The following is a 27,975-nucleotide window of genomic DNA, read 5'->3' on the forward strand; positions in this document are numbered from 1 at the left end:
TTCAGTGTACCTCCTTTTCCTTCTTCACATGAGAGCACCTTCAAACACATCAATTCATGGTATGTGCAGCACAAAATCAAAAAACTGTAATGATACTCCATCCATAGTAACACCTTAGGTCATATATAAGTGACAAAAGGCAGCTTTGATCTTGGTTCACTAATATGTGGGCAGGGTGGAGGTGGGGGTATGAATGTTTCTAAATTCATGATTAGAATATATCATTTCTAACAAATGCCACTCAATGTAATGGTCTAATCTAATTTACTAAACTGAACTGTGTTGCAATGATTGCATTATAAAAAAGACACAATGTTGAATTTTGAAGAGTCTATCGTTTATGTACTGCCCTTTCTGAGCCAAGCAACAGCAGACCCCTCATCTTACCCCACAGAACCCTAAAGGTTCTTGCTCTCCTTGCGACCCTGCAGGAGACAGGGGCCACTCTAATGCTCTGTGGCCTTCCCAAATACACTCTGGCTCCCCTAAGGGCATCACTGAACGCTGCAGCCAGATTGGTCACTGGTACCAAACGTAGTGAGCACATATCCCCAATCCTAAAATCTCTTAAATGGTTGCCCTATGAAGCTCGAATTCAGTTAAAAATTGCCGTTCTGGCGCACAAAGCCCTGCATTTGAAAACTCCCGGGTACCTAGCGCAAAAGCTTGAATTATCCTGCGGTGGGAGAGCCTCAAGAAGCACTCTCCTCCTGAAACCACCCATCCTTAGCAAAAAGAGAACCGGTCTCCGAGCCTTCTCCGGCGCTGCCCAAGGATATGGAACTCTTTTTATTTATTTATTTGAAGTTTTGTATAGCCCAAACATGACCCAAGCGGGTATCAGAGCGCTTTACATGACGGTTGCGGAGGACATAGATCGGGAGTTGTGGGAGACATTTACGGCAGTATACATCAGTAACAACAGTGACAAAGTGGTTATACTGGTCCGTGACAGTGGCCAGTTAGCAATTGCGACAAGATACATAAGGCATAACAGTGGAATGGTGGCATGCGACAAAGATCCTTAGCAGAGGCCAGGTGGTGACTAAGACAGTTAAAAACAGGCAGGGTGCCAAAAGGAGCAAAGCTTCAAGTTCAGTGTATTGTTCATCAGTAGAGCTTTCATTTCCCTTTTGAAGGCAAGGTGTTATAATCTTCCCACTTTGTATATTCCCCCTACCCCTCCCTCCACTGTCCCTTTTGGTTCCACCTTAGAACTCTCAGGTGAAGGCTGCCTTGGAATTTTGACAGGCAGTGCTTCTGAGAGATTTAGCCTCACACTGGCAAGCTGAGGGTACAGACATTTATATTGGTAAATAAAGAACTTCTCACCTACCTTCTGCGTTGGTATTTACTTCATTTTGGCGACGAGAGAAGGGATGCTGTGACAGGGACAGCGCTGTACCTTCCCCTGTTGAGATTCGTCTTGCCGGTCGCCTGGATGAACGTGTGCTGGTCCGGAAGTTTACTGTGAGTTCTACAAAGGACCTTTCTGTTTCGGGTTTCCTCCAGGTGGTGAGTTATTCATTCAGCATTATTTCGCTGGTGCCTTTGAACTTCATCTGTCTCTCTACAGGAGTGGCTGGGACCTGGATACTCACTGTCTTGCCCATATTAATTGAGACTGGGAGGTTGTTGGTCCCTCCATAGCAGCTTCGGTGAGTTAGAGTAGTGTCATTCTGTTGCCGTAGCTTTGGATTGCTCATCTTTGGAAAATCGGGGGGAACCTCTTCATTCAATCCCCTTTGGCCCCGTGTCCATCAGCTATCCCTATCGACTCAGGGAATCGTCAACTTTGCAGATTCCTTAAGAGGAGGTCTTTAGGGGTGGATCGGAGCCGCTGCCTGGGTGCCGAAGTTTTCACAGGAGCTGTGCACCTCATTCATTTAGTAATTGCTTTTCTGAAGCACCGGCGCGAGAGTCAGCCAGCGGAGCTGTGGAAATCTCCTCACATTGTGATTTACGCTGCCAGGGTGTGTGAGCGCGCCTGGGAAACTGTTCCGCATCAGCAAGAGAGGATGCCTGATTGCCTGTCAGTCAGTTGCGCAGGTGAAATCTCTTCACGGCGGATGTTTTCCAAGCGGCTGTGTGGTTACCGAAGGATGTGATTCTATTCTTCTCAAAATTGAAACGGGAGGAACCGGAGACATTTCCCTGCACATTTAGCTTTTGGCATGTGATAGGTATTCAGCGCAAAGAATCTCTTTCCATTTCCTCACAGGAAGTTCCCGCCTTCTTGTCAAAACTTCCTATGCTCTAAGGAGGTAATCATAGCCATAAAAAGAGGACTATTGTACTCTGGGGGAAGGTGTTGCTGAATTCCTCAGTGGAATCCTTTTGGGAACTTACAATTTCATTTATTGCTAATTTGTCTGTTTCAAAGAAAATATACGAAATTGTTCTACTTTAAATGTTTATGAATGACATGTCCTAACACTCTCCATCTTTTCAGGATCTATACAGTTTTAAGGTACTCATTTTAAAGTTACATTTTCATATTTGGTGTATCATTACAAATTATTGGGAGGCCATTGCAGGTGCTGGCATGAGTCAGCCGCCCACCTTTTTGAACGACTTAGGAGAGCCTGACATACCTTGGAGAAGGTGGGAAGGAATCTTCAAATCATACCTTATTGCAATTGGGGGGTGGTAATTTTTCAAGCATAAGAAAGCAACATATCCTGCTGCACAAGCTTGGTATTCAGGGGAGGAAAGTTTTTGAGGACATCACAGGAAGGCTAGTTGATGAAGAACCCACTGAGGAGGAAGCAGGGGTGGATGTTTATGAATACACTTTAAGGAAATTGGAGGCACACTTCAGAGTAAGAATAAATGTGGTCCTAGAAAGGCACAGATTCTTCAAAAGAGGTCAAAGGAAGGATGAGAAAGTCTCCTCTTATGTTGAGGTATTGAGGGGAATGTCAGCCACTTGTGAGTTTGGTGCTCTTACAGACTCTCCCTTATCAGGGATCAACTAGTTAGATGCACACATGATGTGAAGGTACATGAGGAACTGCAGGCAAGGAATCCTGACCTTGAAGAAGCTATTAGTATAGCCAAGGGATTGGAACACACAGCACAGTGTATGAAGGAGATGAGAGTTCAGAAGGGTTGATGAAAGAGAAGTGTGAATCTACGGTCTCTGCTAGTGAGGAGGCTGTATGTAAGGTAGGCGAGAAGATTAAAGAAGTACCACGAAATAAATCTGAGGGCTTTCTGTGTTTTAGATGTGGTAGTCCTAACCACTTGATGAACAATTGGAAATGCCCTGCTAGGAACGTAATTTGCAGGAAGTGTAATAAGAGGGGGCATTTTTCAAAGGTATGCAAATTATTCAGTCCCAAAATACATGTCATTGAATATCCTGAGGTAGAGAAGGATGAGGAAAAAACCTTTGTTTTTCAGATAGAAGAAGGGAACATGGAAGAAAAGACACATTATCCCACTTGTGAGATGTATCTTGATGGTGAAAAATTCAAGGTATATGCAGACTCATGTTCCCCGTTTACCCTTGTTGAGAAGAAATTTTTTGATGAAAAGTTTGCCAAACACAATATCAAATTAGAAAGTGCTGATATATGTCCGTCTGGGTACAATAGAGAACCCATCCCTTTGGAAGGAATAGCAAGAATGAGAATTTCATTTAAAAACAGACATACGGAGAGGAGGAGCCTAGCGCGCATCCAAGATGGTCGCGTGAGCACAGGGCTCCCCGGACCCTCGCTGCTCCTCGGAATTTATCCTGAATTTATCCTGACTTGGCTGATGGAATCTGGAAGGCGAATTCTGGCTGAACATTGACCTTCTTTCAGAAATCGAATCGGACCTGGGAATCCTGATCTAAGGTGGTTTGAATTTTGAGGCCCAATCGAAGGCTGTGCCCGGCGCGAGGGTGAACTGTGGAGCCGGGGCGTAATTGAACAACAGCGGCAGCGGATCTGTGCCAGTGGCCGCTCCATTACTTTCGGTTTCACTTTTGGATCTATGAGGGGCTGGAAATTGTAACCGCTTGGTGCGGCTGGGTGTTTACCTCTGCTGGATGCCTCTGTCTCCGCCTGCCACCAGTGTGCCCATTGACTTTGGTCCCCTCGCCTGGCCACATCACGGTCTCTGGTGCGGCTCCTGACTGAGTTGCCGGTGCCCCCTTGACGCTTGGCCGGTGGTCCCCTTTGGTGAGCGTGGTTCTCATGGGTGGCAGGGGGGGCCCCGAGGGGCGTAAGACTAAGACATCCCTCCGCGGCGGACCGGTCCAGACGAACAACATGGACCGCTATACTCAAGGAAGAGGGTCCCCTGGAGCGGCCGGTGCCCCCCCGGACGACGCTGGTGGTGGTCCGTCCGTTTCTTCGGATCTGTCCCTGCAGGACGTTATGGGCGCCATTAACGGCATCAAGGAGACCATCGCTACGCAGTACGAGGCCTTGGCCTGTAAAATCGACACGGTGGCCATTGATGTCGCACTGATTCGGGCGGATCTCTCTAAGACCAACGAGAGGGTTCAATCGCTTGATGTGCGGACGTCCACCCTGGTTGCGGATGTGTCGGACCAACGGGCCGCTCTCGGCAACCTCAAGTCGGCCAACGATCAGATGGCCCGGCGGCTGGAGGACTTTGAGGGACGGGCCCGCCGCAATAACATCCGCGTCATAGGCGTCCCGGAGACCTCCGACAACCACCCGGTTGATCTCATGGTGGAGGAGCTCATCCTCAAGCAGCTTGCCCCCGCTGGCCTGAGTAAGTTATTTGCCGTGGAGCGGGCCCATCGAGTTCCGGGCGGTCGGCCGTGGCCGGGGGCCCCCCCGAGGCCTATTGTTGCCAAACTTTTCTACTACAGAGACCGAGATGTGATTTTGCAGGCCTCGCGGGCCCATGGCCCGGTCCGCCATGAGAATGCGTCTATTAACTTTTTCCCGGACTTTACCCAACTTGTCCAGAAACAGAGAATGGGTTTCCAAGGGGTAAAGCGTCGCCTCCGAGACCTGGGTCTCAAGTACTCCATGCTTTTTCCTGCTAGGCTCCGAGTGGAACACGAAGATCGGACTACCTTTTTTGACTCTCCCGCGACTGTGAGTGACTGGCTTGACTCGCTGCTGGGCCGGGGGGACCGGCCTGGGCCCTTTGCTGGTACCGAGGGTGGCGGGTCTCCCTCGGAGTGACTTTGGTCCTTGACTTTGCCATTTTGTACTGTTCGGCTGGGTTCAACTTCTTTCTTGTATTTTGTTTCATTATGATCTATGTGGGGGGCGGTCGGGGACGGGTCCCTCTCCTCCTCCGGGGTCTTTCCGTAGAATGGGGTTTGTGGGGCGACAGGCACACTGCAAGTTGGGGTGGTTTTTTGGGTCGCAGGGGTGCAGGGTGGGGGGAGTTGGAATTGGGGGGGGGTCGGGGGTTTTGATTTGTGTGTTTTGTTTTTAATGCGAGGTCTTTGTTCTGTTCCAGTTTCGGGCGTTGCGCTATCTGCTGGGGGACCCTTGATCTATTGGAGGGGATGGGGGGGGACGGGTTGAGGTTGATGTCATGGAACGTCAATGGATTGGGGGACCGTATCAAACGGGGTGTTGTGCTGCAGTATTTGCGTCGTATGTCTCCTGATGTGGTGTTTTTACAGGAGACGCATCTGGTGGGTAACGTTTGTCATGCCATGAACAGGGGGGGTTACCGACTCGTGGCCCATTCTGGTTTCACCACTGGCTCTAGAGGGGTAGGCATTCTCCTGCGTTCTTCACTTCCGTTAGAGATCACCAGGGTAGTCCCGGACGATAGAGGGCGCTATGTGGCTTTGACTGGGCGGTGGGAGGGGCAGTCCCTTTCCTTGGTCTCTGTCTATGTTCCCCCGGGCCTCCAGAACTCCACCTTTTCAGACTTGGGTCGTATGGTGCTTGAGCTTCCTGATAGTCTTCTGCTTATGGGTGGGGATTTCAATTCGGTAGTCTCGGGCGACCGGGATCGCCACCCGCCCAGGGCCCTCCCTGCTGCCCAGGCGTGGCTTGGCGGATTCTTGGAGACCTTCGGTCTGGTGGATTGCTGGAGGTTAATGCATCCTACACAGTGTCAGTACACCTTTCACTCTGGGGCACATGGGAGTCTCTCCAGATTGGATTACTTTCTTATGCCCGCGGCCCAGACTGCCCGGATTCGAGAGGTTAAGCACCTGGCCCGGGGTATTTCTGATCATTCCCCACTGTGGCTGCTTTTTGACACTGGGACGCGGTCTGCTGGGAGGATCGCTCCTATTAACCCTTGGTACCTGCGGAACCCCACGATCCGCGATAGCCTGGTCAAGTCGATTGACCAATACTTTCTTGAGAATGATGGGTCGGTGTTGTCCGCAGTGTCCCTGTGGGAAGCTTTTAAGGCGGTACTCCGCGGGCAGGCCCTATCCCAGATAGTGGTGGCTAAGAAGGTTAAGATGGAGGCGGTGGTGAAGCTGGAGACTGACATATTGGGGTGGGAGGCGGCCTTGGAGACGGGTGTCACTCCGGATGGGCTCCATGCCCTCAGCCTGAAGCAGTTCGAGTACAAGTCCCTTGTCACGGACGCTGCCAAGACCATGTATAGGGAGCAGCAGGGTAGGTTGTATGATGCCGGGGACAAGGCTGGTAAATTGATTGCTTGGCTGGATAGGAAGGAGAGAGTGAATCGTGTGGTCCCAGAGCTCCGGGTTGCGGATGGAGTGTGTGTGACTGAGCCTGGCGAGATTGTGGAGTGTTTTGCTGATCACCTCCGGGCGGTGTATTCCCCGGTGTCTGATAGAGATGAAGAAGACTCTCATCTTCTACTACGGGATATTGCCCTGCCCGGCTTATCCGTCGAGGACCGTGAGCAGCTGGATGCCCCCTTATCTGTCGATGAGATTGCTACTGCGATCTGCTCCCTTCGCTCGGGCAAGGCCATGGGCCCCAATGGCCTGCCGATCGAACTATATAAACTACGCCCGGATAAAATCGCGCCCTTCCTTCGTCGTATGTTTCAGGAGTCGATCGAGAGGGGTTCCCTTCCCGCCGACCAGCGTCTGGCGACTATAGTCGTGATTCCCAAGGATGGTAAACCACGAGACCGCTGTGCTTCATATAGGCCTATTTCCCTCTTAAACGCAGAACCCAAAATCCTTGCTAAAGTCCTCGCCAATCGCTTGCTGAGCGTTATCTGTGATCTGATTCACCCAGATCAATGCGGCTTCATCCCCCACCGTAATACCTCTCTTAACCTGCGGCGTCTGCACGGCGTCCTAGCTAGGGCGGAGTACTTCTCTGAACCAGCCGTATTGGTTTCCTTAGACGCCACGATGGCCTTCGATACCATCGAGTGGCCATTCCTCTGGGCTGTCTTGGAGAAGTTTGGCTTTGGGGAGGGATTTCTTAGTTGGGTGAAGCTTCTTTATGCCGGACCAATGGCTCAGGTGGTTGTCAATGGGCGGGCTTCTCAGCCTTTTGCTCTCGGGAGGGGCACTAGGCAGGGGTGCCCGTTGTCCCCTCTGCTCTTTGCTCTTGCCTTGGAACCGCTTGCCGCCTGGCTCCGCTGGGAGCCCTCGATCAGAGGGATCCGGTGGGCCCCGGGCTTCGAGGATCGGGTCTCGTTGTACGCGGATGATATTCTTTTGTACCTCACCTCGCCGCGACAGTCGCTTAATGTTCTCTTTGATGTCCTTACTTCCTTTGGGAGAAACTCGGGTCTGATAATTAACTGGTCCAAATCTTGCGTGTACCCTATCTCTGGTGGCCCTCCCCTTTTGCCGCCTCTACTTCCTATCCAAACGTCTTCATCCGGCTTTAAGTACCTGGGGGTATATGTTTCGCTGGACCCGGCGGTCCGCTATGAGCAGAACCTCCTGTCTCCACTCCGACGTTTGAGGGTGGATACGGCTCGGTGGTGTAAGCTGCCCCTGTCTCCGCTTGGTCGCGCGGCCCTGTTTAAAATGATGTCCCTTCCCAGATTTCTTTACGCACTTCAGAACTCCTTTGATGTCATTCCGGTGGCCTACTTTCGGGAGGTGGAGAGTCTGCAGAGGAGACTGGTTTGGGACGGGCGGGCGCGTATCGCTCTGGCAAAGCTTACTCTCCCCTGGTATGACGGGGGCATCGCGCTTCCTGACATTAGACGGTACTATTGGGCCTCCCAACTGTCGGCTATTAACCATGCCACGTATGCTCCTGGTTTGAACCCGGCGTATGAGATGGATAAATTCCTGCTTCCCGGCGGTAATTATAACAGAGCGCTTTACTCCCGATCGGCTGGTAGGACCCTCACGGGCCCTACTAGGATTGCGGTACGGGTGTGGAAGGCGGCGAATGTAGCGATGGGCTGGAGTGAGCGTTTAACGTGTGCTACTCCATTGTTCGCCTCAGACCGCCTGGGGAGCCTCTGGACGACGAAAGGCTTTGAGCACTGGGACACGATCGGCATAAGCAGAGTGGGGGATCTGTGGGTTAAAGGCGCGGTCAAGACCTTCGCGGCGCTCCGGGGCGAGTATGAGCTTAGTGAGAGGGAGTTTTTCCGTTACGCCCAGGTTCGGCATGCCCTGCTCTCGGTCTTTGGGGAAGGGACCAAGGTCCCTGTTTCTTCGCCCCTCGAGGACCGCATACTCGACGGTCACGTTCCCGATAGTACTATCTCTCTGATCTATAAAAAGCTGATAAATAATTGGGCTGACCTCTTGGTGCGCCTACGGGAGGCGTGGACGGGGGATGGGGTTGAGTTGGACGACGAGGACTGGCAGTCCGCGCTGTCATCTCCTAAGGAGGTTGCCATCCCGGCCCGTCTCCGTTTGGTCCAGCTTAAGATTCTCCATCGCGTTTACGTGACGGGTCCCCGATTGGTCTCGATGGGGTTTTCTGATGACGGGCTCTGTAAGCGTGGCTGTGGGCTCAGTGCCACCTTTCTCCACATCCTCTGGGAGTGCCGCGAGGTGGTGGAATACTGGCGTCAGGTGCATGAGGTTATGAGGCGAGTCACCGGGGTCACGCTGTTGCCGGAGGTGCGTCGCTGTGTTCTGAATGTGTGGGAGCCCAATGACTATAACGCGGCCCAGACTCGGTGGGTGGCCCTGGGGAACATGATAGCAAAGAGGGACATAGCGCAGCTCTGGGGTTCGCAGCGGCCCCCCACCGTGTCTGTCTGGAAGGAGAACATGGACTGGTGCATGTTCAGGGAAAAGACTGTGTATGTGGCTCGTGGTAAACCCGGGGCTTGGAGTAGAATTTGGGGGCAGTGGAATGTGTATCGTGGAAATATTTGTGCTCCCCCCCTGGTGGATACGTCTGAGGTAGCCTTGTCCCCCTGATCCTTGATGGTTCCTTACTTATCTGGTACATCTGAGTATAGCTTTGGTATTCCCGTTTCCCCCCCCTACCTCGTAGTTCTCCTTCTTCTTGACTGCCATCGGGTGGTCGGGTATGGAAGAGCCCCTGCTGTGGTCCGACGCCCGCCTCGTGTCTTCTTGCCTCGCTTTTTGTTTTTAGTTGTTATTTATGTTAAAAGGGTGTATCCTGATTTTCCTTTATGTGCAGTCTGATCTTCTGTAAGGTGCGGAGCCCCGGTGGGCCAGTCATTGTGTTTGCACTGTTTGAGCTCTTTAATTACTAGCGGCCGGCCCAGGCGGTTGTAGGCCCGTGCTTGTACCCTTCTTTCTGCACAATAAAATTTTCAAAAAAAAAAAAAAAAAACAGACATACTGTGGGGAAGGTATATGTAACCAAACAAGGGTCAAGTTTGTTGGGGTGGAAACATCAGAAAGAATTAGGTATTACCCTGGACCCCAATAATGTTGAGCAAGTCTTACTGGTTGAACCCCCGGTGGTTGGTGCTAATCTCATCAAAGATTTTCCAGATGTTTTCAATGATAAATTGGGTTTGTTAAGGAATTACATGCATAAGATTGTTTTAAAATACGGAGCTGTCCCAGTGGTGCACAAAACTCGATCTATTCCTCTGCTCATGAGAGAACCTTTAAGATTGGAACTAGAAAAGCTGGTCAACCAAGGTGTCATTCAAGAAATAGAGAGTTCAGCATGGTTGGCACCCATAGTTATCACAACCAAGGACAATGGGCAGAACGTTCATCTATGTGTGGACTTGAGGGACTTAAATGCCAACATCTTAGTTGACAGACATCCCTTACCAAGGATTCATGAGATGCTGAGCACAATTCAAGGGGCAAAGTTTTTTAGCGTGCTCGATCTATCCTCGGCCTATTATCAGGTCAAGCTCCACCCTGAGTCTCAGCTTTTGACGACATTCACCACCCCATTTGGCAACAAGTTCTTGAGGATGCCTTTTGGGTTGGCGTCTGCCGCCTCAGCTTTTCAAAGAGTAATGCATCACATCTTAAAGGATTGCTCAAAAACGATGTGTTTTCAGGACGATATTCTAATTTACGGTTCAAGTGAAGCTGAACACAATTCTAATGTTTGTTTGGTTCTCAACAAACTTATAGAGGTTGGGTTTACAACAAAAGAAAGCAAGTGTAAATTAGAAGTTACTTCTGTTGACTATTTAGGGCACACAATCTCAGAGGAGGGCATTAAACCTAGGATTGACTTAGTTGAAGCAGTGAGAAGAGCGCCCACTCCCACAAGCAAAGAGGAAATCCAGTAATTTTTAGGTTTGGTGGAATATATGGCAAAGTATATTAGGAATTTTTCCTTATTGTCGCAACCTCTTAGAGATCTGCTAAAGAAGGACTCCACATTTGTTTGGGGCAAAGAACAAGATGAGGCGTTAGAGGGCATAAAGGAAGCTATCATTTCAGCCCCATTCATTGGCAATTTCAATGTGGAAAAGGACACTATAATATCCACGGATTCAAGCAGTAGAGGTATTGGAGCTACTCTTTCACAAAGAATCGACAGCAAAGTGAAAGTGGTGGCCTTTGCCTCCAGAACTCTTACAGTGGCTGAATCCAATTATTCTACAGAGGAAAGGGAGGCATTGGCTGTTTTTTGGGCAATAAAACACTTCAGATTCTATGTTTGGGGTTTGCCATTCGAAGTATGCACTGATCACAAACCTTTGTTGTCTTTGTTCACTAAAAAGGACATGGAAAACATGACCCCCCATATAGCTAAATGGGTACTGGGCATTCAAGGTTTCAATTTCAAAATGGTTTATATTCCTGGGCAATAGAACAAGGTAGCTGACTTTTTATCAAGGGCTCCAGTAGAGTTTGAAGAAGTTACAACCATACGCAATGAGACTGTTCTAGAGGTAACGGTACCTGCCGTAACAAAAGATCAATGGTACTCCCACATGGAGCAAGACGACATCATTAAGAGAGTCAAATTGTATGTAATCAAGGGATGGCCCAGCAAGTGCAAGGATCTCCCTGGGGACATACAACCATATTGGAATGTAAGAGATGATTTGTCTGTTGAGGGGAGGTTTCTTCTCAAGTCAGGGAAGATAGTTCCTCCGGAAGGGCTAAGGAACCACCTAATTGAGCTTACACACGAAGGGCATTTGGGGCGAAGTCTCAGCAAAGAAAGGTTAAGATCTGAATATTGGTTTCCTTATATGGATCAGTTGATGGAAGAGAAGGTGCGCGACTGTTATGCTTGCAGCATAAGTGATAAATCAAAAAGTACCAGGCACATACCCCTTATACCAGTTGAAGTCCCCAGGGTTCCATGGGACTAGCTGGGACTTGACATTGCCGGCCCCATACATGCTAGGGGACCTCAGGAATGGTACCTTTTAGTTCTCATTGACTATTATTCAAATTGGATCACACACAAATTTGTGAATAGCATCAAAACGAAATCCCTCATTGTGTTCTTAAGTGAGGTGTTTTCAAAGGAAGGTATTCCCTCCACCATAGTCACAGATAATGGTGTAGAGTTTGTGTCGGAGGAAATGAAGGAGTTTCTTAAGGACATTTCCATTGCGCACATACGCACACCATTGTATTGTCCCAAGGCTAATGGGAAAGTAGAAAGAGCAAATCGTATGTTAAAAGAGTGCATTCAACTAGCTGTCAAGTCTGGTAAGCCTATGTAGTCAGCTATTAGAGATATGCTATGGTCGTACCATACCACACCCAATCTTACCACAGGTCATACGCCTTTTGAATTGTTGAGGGGGAGGAAGGCAGGCTCTAAGTTGTCTCCCAACTGGTTGAGCCCGAAGGATGTGGTTGTGGTCAACCCGGAAGAGTTCAGTAAGAGCATGGATCGCGTTGCCATATGCCCGAACGGAGTGGGTCACAGTGAGGTGTTGGATCCACACACACAGGGTACCCTGTCGGAAGAGGTTCATGTGAGAAGAGGGATAAGATCCAAAAGCTCTCCGGGCTGGCACAAAGATTATAGAATGGTGTGATTATCTCTGTTCCTACCGTTGAATCGAATGTCATTGGGTCTTCTGCGCAAGACCACTGTTAAACATTTTTTTTATCCTGTTTCGCCTCCCCTCTTTCTCTCACGGCTCTTCCTTTCCCACTGTTACGCATCCTATCTTTTCCCTCTCTTCTGCTTCCTCTCCTTCCTCCTCCTTGGTCCGCCATGCTCTCTCTCTCTCTCTTCTTTCCTCTCTTTCCCCCGCTCCTTCATTCCCGGTGAGGAAGATGTGTTATAATCTTCCCACTTGGTACATTCCCCCTACCCCTCCCTCCACTGTCCCTTTTGGTTCCACCTTAGAACTTTCAGGTGAAGGCTGCCTTGGAATGTTGACAGGCAGTGCTTCTGAGAGATTTAGCCTCGCACTGGCAAGCTGAGGGTACAGACATTTATATTGGTATATAAAGAACTTCTCACCTACCTTCTGCGTTGGTATTTACTTCACAAGGGTTGAGGGAATTTAGTCTTAGTTTGGCAAGTAATGAGTTCCATATTCTCGGGGCAATGCCAAAGAAAGTAAGTTTGTATGTTTTCAGTTTTTTTTTATTTATTTGGCTTGAGGAGCATAGTGCTGGTGCTCCTTGAGGGCCTGGCGCTACCAGATAGCTTGAGCTTATTTTTCAGGTAGATAGGGGTATTGAAGTGTAGTGCTCTATGGGTCATACAAACAATTTTTAACTGCATCCTTGCCTCAAATGGGAGCCAGTTAAGAACTTTCAGGTCAGGGGAGATGTGCTTGGATTTCTTGGAGCCAGTGACAAGTCTAGTCGCCGCATTGAGGGATGCTTTGAGGGGGGCTAAACTGAGTTTCGGGAGACCGCATAGAGTAGCACTGCCGTATTCAAGCCTTGAGATGACTAGTGCTTGCACCGCTGATTTGAAGTCTTCTTATGGGAGGTAAGGTTTAAGTTTTCAAAGGATGCTCAATTGAAACTTCGCTCCTTTGGTAGATGCTCTGATGTGCTGCAGGCGGGAAATGGAGCCAGCATTTCACCAGTAACAAAACCAGCCCCAACCAGCCCCACACCCTGCCAGCCCACTCGGAAACTGCCCAGTACCCTGTAGCACAAGTTTGAGCCTGCCTTCTTCTGTACTTGGATACAGTTAATACAGTTAATACAAATTCCCAATAAACATGGATCATTTGATTAATTGGTGCACATTTTATTTAAAATTTCAACAGGTTTGCTAGCAGGCCTGGTTACAAAAAACCTAAATATTGCTTTACTTCAAATAAGTCAAGCCAAATTTCTGAGTAAAGCACAATAGGAACTGTGTCTGCACTGGAAGAACAGTAGGGTGTGTTTAGCAGATGGCAGTGTTGGCACTGCTCGAGACAGGATGAGGTGGAATCTGCTCTGTAGGAAAATGTGAGCTGGAATAGTTAGCACAAGTGAGAGCTTTTTACGGAACCAATATATGAGTCAAACCTGCAACAGAAGCTGCAGGTTAAATCAAGTGAAGAACAATAGTAAAGGAAACTCAGTAATAATGCCCACATTGATGGGCAAACAGGCAAAGGCTGCAAAGCAGATCTCTTGAAAGATGTAAGTATCTTGTAGCGGGATTAGAGGCTAATTTCCCAAAATGTTTTTCTGGTTTAAGGAAACTTTATCCAGTCCAAACATTACATCCAGACAGCTTAAAAGAAAATCTTTGTAGATCAGATATACTTAGTGAGTTGCAAACTTTGAAATGTATGGATTTAAATTGTGGGGTAGAACATATTCACTAAGGAAAGGTTATATGTAGAGTTTTACCAAAGATTCTTTCTCAAGCTCTAGATAATGTAAAATTTCCATTCATGTCAAAATGAGCTTCAGACTTTTAGAGAAATTCACTAGGAGTCTAAATTGGAAACTAGTATCCATCAGGCACACACAATGTGTGAATTCACTAGGGTTGGCGAAATTATTTGTGAGTGACATTTATCACACCCAGGTGTGCGCAAAATTTGTTTTGCTAATGTCATTGATGACATTTTGTATGAAAGAAACACAAACAAATAAATAAAAACGAAACATATGATGGCCGATGTGATTCAGTATTTAAAATTCCAAGCTGCCCTGGAAGTATGCAGAGAGTATGGATAAACTGCTTTTCATCTGGCTGTTCACCCCAGATGGTGCAAAGGTCCCTAGCCACCTGTACAGGCAACTAGATGGCCAGTCTCTCCTGCCAGTAGGGTGGAAAGTTCTGATCATTTACTGGGCAAGAGCTCCATCAGACCCGAGGATGTGCTCCCCTGGGCCAGCGATCCAATTGCAGGCCAGCCAAGTACCGAACTACTCGGGACGGGATTCCACAGGCTCAGGGAGGGCACCCCTGCTTCACCGCTTCACCAGGGTGCAAACCTCTATCTAAGCCCTGGGTCAGCATTCCAGCAACTCTGGGGTGTGGTTCCCAAGGCCTGGGCTCCAGCTGTTAGTCACTGTGTCACAAAGTGCCCAGCATGGGCTTGCTCAGGTCCCGGGAGGGCTAACTTGCCTCTGCAGAATGTAAAGCTCTGCCTGGTTCCTGGATCAGAGCTGCAGCATGCCCTGGGGTACGGTCCACTCGGCTTGAGTTCCATTCACTGGACCTTCCTGTCACAAAGTGCCCAGGACAGGGTTCTGGAGGCCCTGGAAGAGTTCCCTGTTTCACTGGGGCAAAAAGCTCTGAACTGACCCCTGTGTCTTAGCTTCAGTGCCAGGTTGGGGTTCCCCATGCCCAGAGTGGGCTCCTTTACTTTGGTGGGGTGTAAAACTGGGCCGTGGTCAGAGCTCCAGTAGGCCTTGGTGTGGGTCCCGGTTCTGGGCTTGTTTTGCTGGGCCATCTTGTAACAAATTACATAGCTAAGAGTCCCATAGGCCCCATGAGGACTCCCCTGCTTCGGCAGGGTGGAAAACTATGACTGGGCCCCAGTTACTGCTCCATGTCTTTTGTGGCGGTCCATCCAGATGCCTCTTTAACTAACAGAGCGAAGGCCAAGCAGCCTGGGGCTCACACACCCCCAGTGGTCTGAGCAGATTGAGGGGGTGGGGTAGTATCAGTGCCAGATTCCCCCTGGTAGTCCAGACCGCATTTGCCATGCTTTTGGCCTTCTTCACATGGCCCATTTCCACAGAACCTTGGGAAGCCCGTTCTGTGGGGTGTCCCCACAACTCATGCTAGCAGTAAGGCTGGAACTTCTATATCTTGCTCACACTACACCTCAGCTGCTGCTCCCGTCCTATTTCATGGAGCAGGCTGAGCTGCTGGTGCAGGTGTGTTTATCCTGCTCAGAAGCCCATGCAGGCAGCGGGGGATGGAAGGATTTCAAGGTGTACGAAGGTCAGTCTAGGACAGGCATGTAGCTCTTTCTCCAGCAGGTTTATCCTGTCAGTAGCATAGAGCTTCATATCACACATAAAGTCCCAGGTCCGTACTGATAGGGAGGTTAAACAGGTGACTTGGTGTACTCTTACGCACCAAAGGGGATTCCCTTTTCAGGACGGTTCCCCTCACACACCAGTGGTGTCCTGCTTTATCATAGGGGTGCCTCCTCACGTGAGAGACCTAGTCTCCATGCGGGCTACAACACCCTCGCTGCGAGGGAGTAGCTCAGGGATGTTTTGATATGAGGGGGGCAGGTGTACTAAAACCCTATGTGAGCCTGGTGTGTTAAAAGAAGTGCAGTGTTGTGATGTGTGTGGTTAAAACTGGCTACGGGGTTAGCTATGCTGCAACTTTTATTCAGCTACCCCGTGTCAGGATTAAAAACAGAATATAGCTGGTAACACAGATGCCGTCATTAGAGGCCTCTGTGTCTTTACAAGAACAACATGTTTCGGCCAATGACCTAGAATAGTGTCACGGCCTTCTTCAGGGTCAGTACTGTAGCTACTGCAATAAACAAGTGAGTAAAACATGAAAAAACACATGTAACAAATAATGATACTGAACCAGGAAGTTAACTGTTCAGTATGTTAAACGCACAACCTATGATGGAGACAAAGGACAACATGTCACGTTGGCATACAGATTTCTGAAAAGTGTTGCGTGCGTTCAAAATTAAGTTAATCCGCCCATTAACTAATACACTGAGATACATTCCCATATTAGAACAATGTGTAATATACTATGATGCATGACTCACCACTTTAGGTTTGCGAGATTCACTATATCTGTCCCGGCATACTAGCCAATGGTACGTGCGCCAAAACCTAACAAAGAAGTTTTATAGAATTGCAAACAAAAAACCCCAAGGGGGGGAGATAAAGGAGAAAGGAACGCAATGTCAAAGTTTGTGGGACTAGGAGACGCAAGCAGATGAGTGTGTAATTGTCCACTAGCTCTCAGGTGCCACTTTATGTCTAGGCAACCTAACTGTCCCAGAGGAACTGAGTAAGAACAGAGATGGGTGCGCATGACTAGGCCCGCCAACCAAAGGCAACGCGACATCTAGAGGAGGCGTGGTCTTTTGGAAAGTACCCACAACCACATGGGGATGCATGGCTGTCTGATCCAGCTTGAGTGGGCTGGGGCATGGGAGAAGGAAGGGTTACTTAAAATAGGCGCGAGTTGGGGAGCTGGAAAGCTGAAGAGGCTATGATAATGGGAAGGCGTAAATGATTAGTCTCCTCGTGCCGGTAACGTGAAGCGGTCAAACGAGTGGATACTGAAATAATGGCAAACTAGCGCTGCATGTCCTAAAGAAACATGAGGACAAATGAATAAAAGTAAAACTCCACGCAGCCAGTGGGGAGGCATGTTATATATGTCTAATCACACCGGCGATGGAAAGAGGCCAAACAATTTGAAAAGTGGATGTCGTAGTGGTAGCATACCAGCGCCGGCTATATAAAGCGGCCAAACAAAGTGAAAAGTGGATGTCGCAGCGGTCGCAGAATCGTGTTGCATATCCTGAAGAAAATAGGGGGCCCATACAGCTCGCACTTACCACCAGTTGCGAAGTCAAAGGACCGTTTAGCGCTCGTCCAGGAGCAGGAAAAAGTGTGACAAAGCCCCTCGGGTTAAGTAGGCTGGCTCGTCAATTGCCGTTAGAGACGAGAGGAAACACCTGTGGCTCAACAGGCGGCCGGAAATCCGCCGGAAGCTGGTGTGTGATGGGAAATGTAGTTTATGCGGCGGTTGCCAGGGCAACGTAGAAACAAGTAAGCAGGGATACATTCTGTGTTAAGTATAGAAGGGAGGCCATGGCAGTTCTTTAAGTAGCCCCGAGGGGAGTGTATTTCGGTCTCCCAACCGTGCTTGGTGCCTCCAGGAATCAGTCAGGGCAATGCGTTCAGGGCAATACAGCACCATGAGAGTATGTAGCGGTCTTCCAAACCGTACTTAATGCCTCCAGGGATTGGAGGTCTCCCAAACCGTGCTTTATGCCTCCAGAGTCAGCCGGGGCAATACGATTGGGGCAATAATGCACCGTGATAGTGTTTAGCGGTGTCCCAAACTATGCTTGGTGCCTCCAGGGATTGGAAGAGGGGTCAGCCGGGGAAATGTGATCGGGGCAATAAAGCACCAAGGGGACCGTGTTACAGTACCCCGGGCTGCACGTTGTGTCAGTGAGAGTGACTGTTAATAAGGTCAATTTAAGAAAGTATTAGTTATATAAGCCCGGGTAGTGACAAAACCAGTGGCTCTCAAGGTCTGAGGAACAAGAAGGATGGTTCTCATGAGAGCGCCAACCAAGGGATCTCATCATTGAGCCCTACATCCGCGGTGCCCAGCCTGTACACCTATCTCAGCTCTAATCTTTCATTTGGGGGGGGGTTGTGTGAGAAAGTGCCCTCTTTCTTGCATGGTATGCCCCCACTTTTTGCTGAATTGCTGATGTACTTTTGACTTAGCGTGCCCTGGGCTCCTGCCAATCAGGTACGATTGTGGCAATAATGCACCGTGATAGTGTTTAGCGGTGTCCCAAACTGTGCTTGGTGCCTCCAGGGATTGGAAGAGGGGTCAGCCGGGGCAATGTGATCGGGGCAATAAAGCACCAAGGGGACCGTGTTACAGTACCCCGGGCTGCACGTTGTGTCAGTGAGAGTGACTGTTAATAAGGTCAATTTAAGAAAGTATTAGTTATATAAGCCCGGGTAGTGACAAAACCAGTGGCTCTCAAGGTCTGAGGAACAAGGAGGATGGTTCTCATGAGAGCGCCAACCAAGGGATCTCATCATTGAGCCCTACATCCGCGGTGCCCAGCCTGCTGTACACCTATCTCAGCTCTAATCTTTCATTTGGGGGGGGGTTGTGTGAGAAAGTGCCCTCTTTCTTGCATGGTATGCCCCCACTTTTTGCTGAATTGCTGATGTACTTTTGACTTAGCGTGCCCTGGGCTCCTGCCAATCAGGTACCCAGGGCCTGTGTTCCTTCCCTAAAACTGCATTGAAGCCTCAACCCAATTGGCATCTCTGGCCACATGTCAGCCCCTAGTAAATGGTATCACAGGTACCCAGGGCACTGTGACCAGAGAAGGCGTCTAAGGGCTGCAGCACTTATTGTGCCACCCTTAGAGCTCCCACACTGCCTTTGCAGGCTGCGTGTCTTGGTGCAGAACAACACAAAGAGTCGAAGTTTAGCTGCCAATCCAGGAGTAGCTGCATTCAGATTGGGTTTGTCAAGGACCGTCCAACTGAGCGTATCAGCTCCATGCTGCATGTCAAAAAAGTGTTTCGTGAATCTTGTGATTTGTTTAGCACACCTGATCGTGCTTTTGTGTTCCAAGATTCTGGTGTGTACCTTTCCAGTGGTCATTCCCACGTACCTCAAACCACAAGGGCAAGTGATAAGGTAGACAACCCGCTCACTATTACAATTTGTGTGTTGTTGCAGAACCCATGGTCTGGAGGTTACTATGTCTATGCTCTTAGTCACTTTAGTTTGTGCACAGCCAGCACAGGACCCACAAGGATAGTGGCCTTGGACACTGGTAAGCTCCAGAGGGTATTGGGTCTGGGTATATTTGTAGGTGAAGGTCTGGTGTGGATCAAGGTATCTTTCAAGTTGCAGCCTCTTTTGTATGCAAATAGCTGTTTTTCAAGGGTCTGTTGCTCTTTATTGAGGATGTTCCAATTGCGTAGTATGGACTTCTTGACTATGTTAGAGAGGGAGCTGTAAGTATTCACACATACTAGTTTGGATGAACTCTCTTTAGTACTCGGTTCTTCTAATAGGGCTTCCCTGTTGTTATTAAAAGCATGTTTTGATTTTCTGATCAAGTGCGCAGGGTAATGTCTATCCAGTAGGTTATTTTGTAGTCTTGCGGCATGCGCGTTGTACTTCTCAATACTGGAGCAGTTCCGTCGCAGTCTCAGGAACTGCCCATATGGCAGATTGTCCAGCAACGATTTAGGATGATAGCACTCATATTGGAGTAAAGTGTTGTGGGCCATAGGTTTCTGTTAGAGTTCAGTTTCAAGAGTACCTCCTGCTGGATCAATCCAGAGATCTAAAAAAGCCAGTCCCTCCTTGCTGTATTCACATGTAAAGCGTAAATGATCGTTCCTGTTGTTCAACCAGTTATGGAAAAGGTTGATCGTCACGTCGTCTTCTCGCCAGATGACGAGGATATCATCTATATACCTCTTCCATACAATTATCTGCGTGAGGAATGGATTGTCCCTCCCAAAGAAAACACCTTCTTCGAACACATGCATGTAAAGGTTCGCCAGACTTGGCGCAAAGGTGCTGCTCATGGAAGTCCCTGAAATTTGGAGGAAAAGTTGTGTTTCAAAATGGAAAAAGTTTTCTTTCATTGCCAATTTTGCACACTTCATGATGAATGAGGTTGGTGTGATGGTGTCAGGAGGTTGCTGTATCAGAAGTTGCTCAACCGTATCCAGGATCTGATCCTGAGGTATACAGGTAAACAGCGATTCCACATCGAAAGAAATGAGATAATCAGTATGTAGGTCAAAATTTATACCATCCAGCACGCAAAGCACATCCGTGGTGTCTAGAGCATAGAGCTCATCTGAAAGAATAAGCCACTACTTAATGTGAGCTGCTGCATACTGGTGCTCAGCACCAGCACTTATTTACAAACATCAGCAATTTATTATGACTGTCCACCACTTGGTGGTGCTATCTGGCTTCTTTAAAAGACCGGCAAAGAGTTTCACTGTTCTATATAGTTCAAAACATAATGAACTAGTACGTCTGATCCATTCTTGCAACTTGTGGTCGCTTGAAATTGAGCAAAATGTCACACTTGTATCAGTATGATGGTCAGTAGTAAGGCTTGGAACGGCCATATGGCAGACATAGCAGAGGCAGTGCATGAGCCCCAGTGGCTTCCTGAAAAATACTCTGGGCCCTGGCACTTACTTTTTTACAAATCAACCACTGAATTTAGCCAGGCAAATCTAAGTACACACGACTGGTAAAGTGAAACTGTGAACAGCTCATCAAAACAGTTATGGTTCCTATGATCTCTCCATCTGCTACCTGGATGTCTGTGGTAATTCTACAGCTAATACATGCAGATGGAACGCTGGCCTCCTGAGATAAGCGCATTAAACAGACCAAGATCAGTCGGAGCTCATCCTCCTGCTTTAGTGGCTCTTGATAATACTGTGCCAATCACACAATCCCAATATGGCTATGATACATTTGGATGCCCACATTACCAACATTCAATGGTACTTTCTTCACCAACCATGGTGACCATGTGTAATGGAAAGTCAGAGTTTGATTCCAGAGAAGAAAACTGAAAAACAGTTGCCATATTCAAGGAAAGCAGCAAGCATGTAAATTGCCCAATCATGACTTGGGTAGGTAGTGACCCTTTCGAAAACTTGAAATTGAAATGAATATTCTTTAAAACATTTAACAGGAATTCACAAGTGAATGTAGAAAAAGCATTGAACCGCTAAACTAGTGTTACAGGTAAGTAACCCATTTCTTTTGTGGCATGAACATATTCAGATTTACATGTTGCGCATAGATTATGTAGCAGTATTATCCCCCTGTGGAGGAGGGTTTTAAGAATGAGTAATGTTTTGCTTGATAAAGAATAACAGAAATGGATAGTTTGAACAATTCACCTTGCAGTGTACCTTTAGTTACGCACGGACAACCCTGGCCGTTCTTAAGTCTACACTGACCGCAAAACAGAACTTGCTGTCTGCAATAGAAATACTGGGAAGACAAGGCAGGGGGGAAAAGTAGGGGAAGGAGAAAGAAAGATTTAAACACTGACTGTTTCAGAACCTCAGGGGATGGTACCTCAAGGACAGTTGTTGATGGAGTTTGCGGAGTTAACACAACTGTATGACAGGAAGGTATTGGTTAATGTAATACAATAGGTAGGAATTATGATCAGTGTGGCGGTGCCAGTGTCTTGCCCAGGAAGAGCATTATTATGATCAAGGATTTCCCATTATTAGAAAGAAGTGCCACCAATATACCAGTGTCGGGATCCAACACACTTACACATGCAGACATAGTCACATAGGTATTTGTGCTTAGACACACAATGTTACTTTTACACATGCACACAGTCAAACCTGCACACATAGATGTGTACTTTCATCTGAAGGTAAATGAACACAGCGTTCATGATTTTTTTTAACCTTACCCTGTGCTGGCCACCTGCACCAGTCCAGCTAAGGTGCCTTCTCAAGGCTCTGTTTCTCGGCCTCCCATGCCCTGCACAGCTCACTCTCAGACTACCAATGGCTTGGGAGGCCTGGAGGCACACGTACAGTGTGACGACAGCATAAGGCGTGATAGGGATCTGCACTGTCAGTTCCATTGTGCGATGCTAGCATTGCTATTTTCGAAGAGCACTGATAGGAAACTATATTAGAGAGCAGTGGGGCGTGTTTGTAGATCAACCTCTTTACAATTCTGCCAGTCATGGGCAATGCCAAAAAGCACTTCTGAGTGACCGGCCGCTGCTGCCACCCCTTCTCTACAACTTGAAGTCTCCTTACTTCCTACTTGTTTCGCCAGTCAACTGTCCAATCCATGCTTCCTGACACCTTAGCCTTTAGGCCTCGATGACAAACACTCCAGATCCCTCTCCTTACAACTAGACACCTCTCCGCTACCTCCCCCATTAAGACAATTAGTCTCAACCACACCCCTCACCTCTATCTGAAACACACGGATTAGAACAGCTCTGACATCTTTGGGGGATGCTCAGCATTTCGTCCACCAAGGGTCCATGCATTGAGTAACACTGAATACTGAAGGCAGCAGGCAGTATGTTAAAAAGAATTGATAGCCAAGTACTTAGCCAAAAAGAACAGCCACCAGTATGTTAAAAAGAATTGATAGTCAAGTACTTAGCCAAAAATAACAGCCACCAGTATGTTAAAAAGAATTGATAGCCAAGTACTTAGCCAAAAAGAACAGCCACCAGTATGTTAAAAAGAATTGATAGCCAAGTACTTAGCCAAAAAGAACAGCCACCAGTATGTTAAAAAGAATTGATAGTCAAGTACTTAGCCAAAAAGAACAGCCACCAGTATGTTAAAAAGAATTGATAGCCAAGTACTTAGCCAAAAAGAACAGCCACCAGTATGTTAAAAAGAATTGATAGTCAAGTACTTAGCCAAAAAGAACAGCCACCAGACTCTTGGCATCGCATTTAACTAACTAGATAACATCTGCTGTCATGTCTGGGTTACTCGGACTTTACATGCCTGCTACTTATGATCAATTTCCAGCCCGTTTGATGCAAGAATTGTGTTGCTTTTATGCAAGTGAAATGTTTCCACGCTTTGCACAGAGGAAGCATCTGCTGCATAGACGTGCAATGTGGAGCCCCTGCCCTGATGGTATCTTTGTAAGCAAATTCTGCATGATCCGTGTCATACTTGCCCTAGAAACGGTCATGCTGTCACTAAACTCCTGCTGCAGCAGAACATGCACGACTAACATTATGCATCACTGATACATCAATCTAGCATCGTATTTACTGCATGCTTTAGAATAATATGATAACACAAAACCACTCTATAACGCACTCAACTAACAGCATTTACATTTAATGAAGAAAACAAATCCCAATTGCATTTCCCAAAATAAAAAAAGCATGGGAAAAGAGTTTTCTACGCTTTTTTTGGCAGGAGAGTAGTCCCGGGTGTATTCTGGCACGTAACCTAAGAAGAACGAGTCTACAGCAACATCAGTGAATCTTCTGCAGCACCACAACGACAAAACATTGCAAACAAAAGCCGCAGGAGTGTCTCCAAATACAGAAACATGCTTTCATCCGCTTTCGAATATGCCCATATACAAACTCCAAGGTTCATTCTATTTTTTTCACATGGCCTTTTTTGCAAACTATCAGCACATCTTTGGTCATCATTGTTGTTTAGTCACCCGATTTGTAGAGCCCCCAGCTCATGGAAATAAATATTGGCCCTCTGTGCTAGGTATGTGAGCAATGTGGCTTCTTAAAATTGAAATATTCATATTTCTGCACTGTAGCTAAAATCAGTCACCTTGGAAGGCCACAGGCGCAAAATCATTAAACCGAAGGAGATGCAGTGCGATTTTACAAAAAACACTCCAGACTCTTGCCTTTTGGTACTATATTTTCTATGTTGGGAGGCAGACAGATCACTAACGAACTGGGCTCCCTAAGTGGACATTCATGGTGGATTCACTTTTAAGTCCGGCCTTCAAGAGGATAAATCAACATTGCCGGAGCACAAAATATGCTAGCACCATAAATATAGTCCTGCATAGCGTTTCCTAACTGTAAAAGCCATGCTTATAAAATGTATAACTGCATAACAAATGTCCACTGTGCAAGTTGCTGTAAAAACAAAAGTCCTTCTTCATTCTGATTCAAGTTTTTGTTACGCAGAATGGGAACCAAAAAGGAGGACTGAGGTACCGAATACAGACGACAGAACATTATGAAGAGACTTGTTCTTTGCTTAGATACATTATCACAAGGGCATGGAGGTAGATCGCATTGCCAAAATCCTTGCAAGGGAAAAGCAAACCTAAAATGCACTGTACATAATCTAAAAAGAGTAAAGGAAAAACGATGGGTAGTGTTTATAATCCAATCTAAAAAGGGTTCTGGACTTCTTGTAGTTGATACTAAAGAGTATTTAACTACTGTCTCCTTAAACTGGGCACTCTACAGCCGCAATTTCCTACAGTGGTCAAAATAACTTTGTTTACCTACTTCTTTACATTTAATCGTTAGCTTTTACTGGTTTTATACAATTCAGGGAGGCCTATTGTCTCAAAGGTTTTCCTCATGTAGGAGAGCTAGGGGATCGGCTCTACCCTGTCAAGAGTCATACGACCTGAAGTACATGTTCTGACCAAACCCACCACCGGGATTCCCCAACTCTTGATCCATAAAATAAGGGAAGCAAGCCAAATTGCATCCTCCCGGTACGGCAACCCTAATTCTTCTCGGCATATAATAGTGGCAGTGCCTCTAATGCGGTTAAAACTGTTTTCAGTACGTTGAAGAACCCCCAGGTTACAATAACCCCACATGCCTGCACCGTACACCTCTGCAGAGACGTATTTACTTCCATAAAAGCTTATTATCTCATCAATTGGTTTATGCCTTAGTTTATGTGCAAAATCTAAAAATTGTCTAAGTGTTCCTACTATATTGTTGGGATCTTAAATTTAAAAACGCGTTCCAGCAAAACAATTAACTAAAAAGAATCCCCAGATAATTAAAAGATCTAGGGCCTGATTACGAGTTTGGCGGATGGAATTCCCTGTCACAAACGCAACGGATATCCTGTCCCCTGTATTGCAAGTTCCATAGGATAGAATGAAATTGTAATATGGCGGATCGGATATCCGCCACGTTTGTGATGGAGGAACCGTGTCCTCCAAATTCGTAATCAGGCCCTTAGTCTTCTCTAGGTGTGCCCCCCCCCCCCCCCCCTCACCCCCAATACCAAAGCACTTGAACTTTGCACTTGGCTATCCACAGGTCATAATATATGATTTACCTTTACATCCAAATATTCCATATAGGTCGAAAATGAATCCCGTAAACCCTCTTGTTTTTTGGCCAGATAGTTAGACGATATAGAATGTGCTTTACAAGGTTTGGGTCAGAAAAGTTTATGACTAAGCAATCACTTTTAGATTTTTGACCGGCTATAGTACATAGTCAGTGTGCAGGCTTACATTTTAAGGCCTCAACGTCCTCCTTCTGCCCATATATAACCGGTGGAACATTTTCTAGCACGATCATGTAAGGGATGCAATCAGGTGGAAACTGCAGGGTCTGTGTGTGCATACGGTGGTTATGAATATGATTTTTAGCCCCTATTGTACATGGAAAAGCACAGGGTCCCTTTTCCCCTGCACGACCTGTTTGAATATCCAAACCTCCTAGTGGGTGGAGAGCGGTTGCACGACTAGCAGATTAGTGAGAACCCCCAGTGACATTCCTGCCCACATTTTGTAAGACCCACTCCTCGCTAGATGACATAGGCGCTGTCAAAAACACATTAGCCATTTCCGCAGTTCTACCAATGGCACTGTTTTTTTTATTTACAGAGTTTTATATAGCTCGAACTTGACCCGAAACGGGTATCAGAGCGCTATACATAGCACCAGTTGCATTACATGAGGACACATTCATTTTTGTTAGGCAGGGGGAGTTTAAGTGATTTACCCAGAATCACAGGATGTTCAGCTTCAATGCAGAGACTCGAACCCAATTCTCCAGATTCGAGATCGACCGCCCTAGCCGTTAGGCCACCTCTTTTGTGTTCTGCAGGTGTCAGTTACAGAGATATTTGTTCCAGCTGGTAATTAATCAAAGCCAATATTGGTTTCCATCTTGTTACAAAAACGCCTTATCAGCACTTCTCTTTTAATTAAGAACTGATTTAGGGTCTCTGTAACAAGTGTATTAGTATTTTTGTTACTACGTCTTTGACAATCCGTTCTTTAGCCCCCTCAACCGGTTGTCCCCCATTGCTACTTTGGTTTACTCCCCTTGGCACAGATATGTTTCCCACAGGAGCTGACTTTCTTGACGTCTGGCCTTCACATCCCTTTTCTTTTTTTGATGGCTGGAGGCTCATCCCAGCTGCAGAGAAACAGAAATGTCAGGCTCCCACACTGTGGGAAGAGCTAAGTGCTTACGTACGCTGAGTGTGGTGTGCCCCTCCTCCTTATCACAGTGGGGAATGAAGTACCACCCAAGCTGCAGGGAAACAAAAATGTCAGACATATAATGTATCAACTTCAACAGGAATCTCGTTAATAAAAATCTATGATTCGGGTAGAACACTAGCGGCATATAAGGTTCCATAGAATCTGTTGGACCGGACATCCTTAGCATGAGTTTCCCTCACCTTTTTGCCTTTAGCCTTTCTATTTTTGCTGATTTCGTTTTTGCGGGCCTCAGGATTCTGCACACTTTACCACTGCTAACCAGTGCTAATGTATTTGTACTCTCTCCCTAAAACACAGTAGCAGTGGCTTCCACCAAATCGGCACATTTAATGTACTTGTAAGTCTTTAGTAAAGTGGTACAACCTGTACCCAGCGTCTCTAAGTTAAATGGTACTAGTGGGCCTGCAGCATTGATTGTGTCACCCACCTCAGTAGCCCATTTAAACATGTCGCAGGGCTCCTATTGCAACCTATATTTGCAGTTCCAGACGGCCATTTCGACCCGGAAAAATAAACCATTTTCAGGCCCAGACCTTCCTCTTTAATACATACAAGTCACCCTTAGGTCAGTCCCTAAAAAGCTCCTAAGGCAGGGTGCAGTTTATTTTAAAAATTGGACAGCACTTTTAACTTTTACATATTTTAGTAGTGAAAAACTCTTAAATCAGTTTTTCACTACTGCAAGGTCTCTCCCATAGGATAACATTGGGTGTCTTATTAAATTTAACAATTGATAACTGTTAGAACTGGGGGTCTCTAGTTGGCAGAGGTAGGTACCTTTGACCAAATAGGGACCCTTGCTTTTAGTCAGGAAAAGGGGATTACACTCCTGGATAACCCTTGCTCTCCCCCTCCCCCTTGGCAGCTTTGCACGAGCAGACAGGCTAATCTCAGAGGCCGTGTGTAAAGCATTTGTGAACACATACAGTAATACAGTGAAAACACTACAGATGGACATCACACAGGTTTTATAAAAATAAGTATTCTTTATATAGACTTAACACAAGACCCAAACGACAAAAATGCACAATACTGTAATCAAGAATAATACTTCAAGATGGTAGAAATAGCTAAAAAATAGGTTATTCACTTAAAAGCAGTCTCTATCAACAGATAACCCCAACGGGAGTTATCACAACATCAAGGTCAACGAAATCCCAAAGTACGGCGCCGACCGCGAGGTGCACGGGGTCGGTCCTGGAGTCAAAACAGACCCACAAAGAACAGTACCTTGGAAAAGCAAAAACAAAGACAGCACACGGAGTTGAAGAGATGCGGCGTCATTGGTGCTGTGTGGCGTCGGTTCCTTGCTTCGGGGGAGGCGATGCGTCGGGACCTCGATGCTTGCGCAAAGCAGGGGAGGCGTCTGTTCCTTACTGGAGAGGAGGTGACGCCACGATGGCGCCGAAACCACGGGTCCGTACGATTTCACGATGTCGATGGATTCTTGACCACCCACGTCGGGGATCGGCTCCGCGATGATGTCGGCTTCGGAGTCGATGCGGCACAGCAGCAGGCGTCGGACCTACGTCGCAAG

General features: G+C 47.2%; 1 long non-coding RNA gene across 1 annotated transcript in view; it reads right to left on the bottom strand.

Annotated features, from left to right (window-relative positions):
- LOC146867145 (uncharacterized) overlaps positions 1-27,975 on the bottom strand; it is a 1,035,764-nt gene that overhangs the window by 196,310 nt on the left and 811,479 nt on the right. The window lies entirely within an intron of this gene.

The sequence above is a fragment of the Triturus cristatus genome, chromosome 1_2, assembly GCF_964204655.1.
Source record: "Triturus cristatus chromosome 1_2, aTriCri1.1, whole genome shotgun sequence".
In the NCBI taxonomy this organism is placed as follows: domain Eukaryota; kingdom Metazoa; phylum Chordata; class Amphibia; order Caudata; family Salamandridae; genus Triturus; species Triturus cristatus.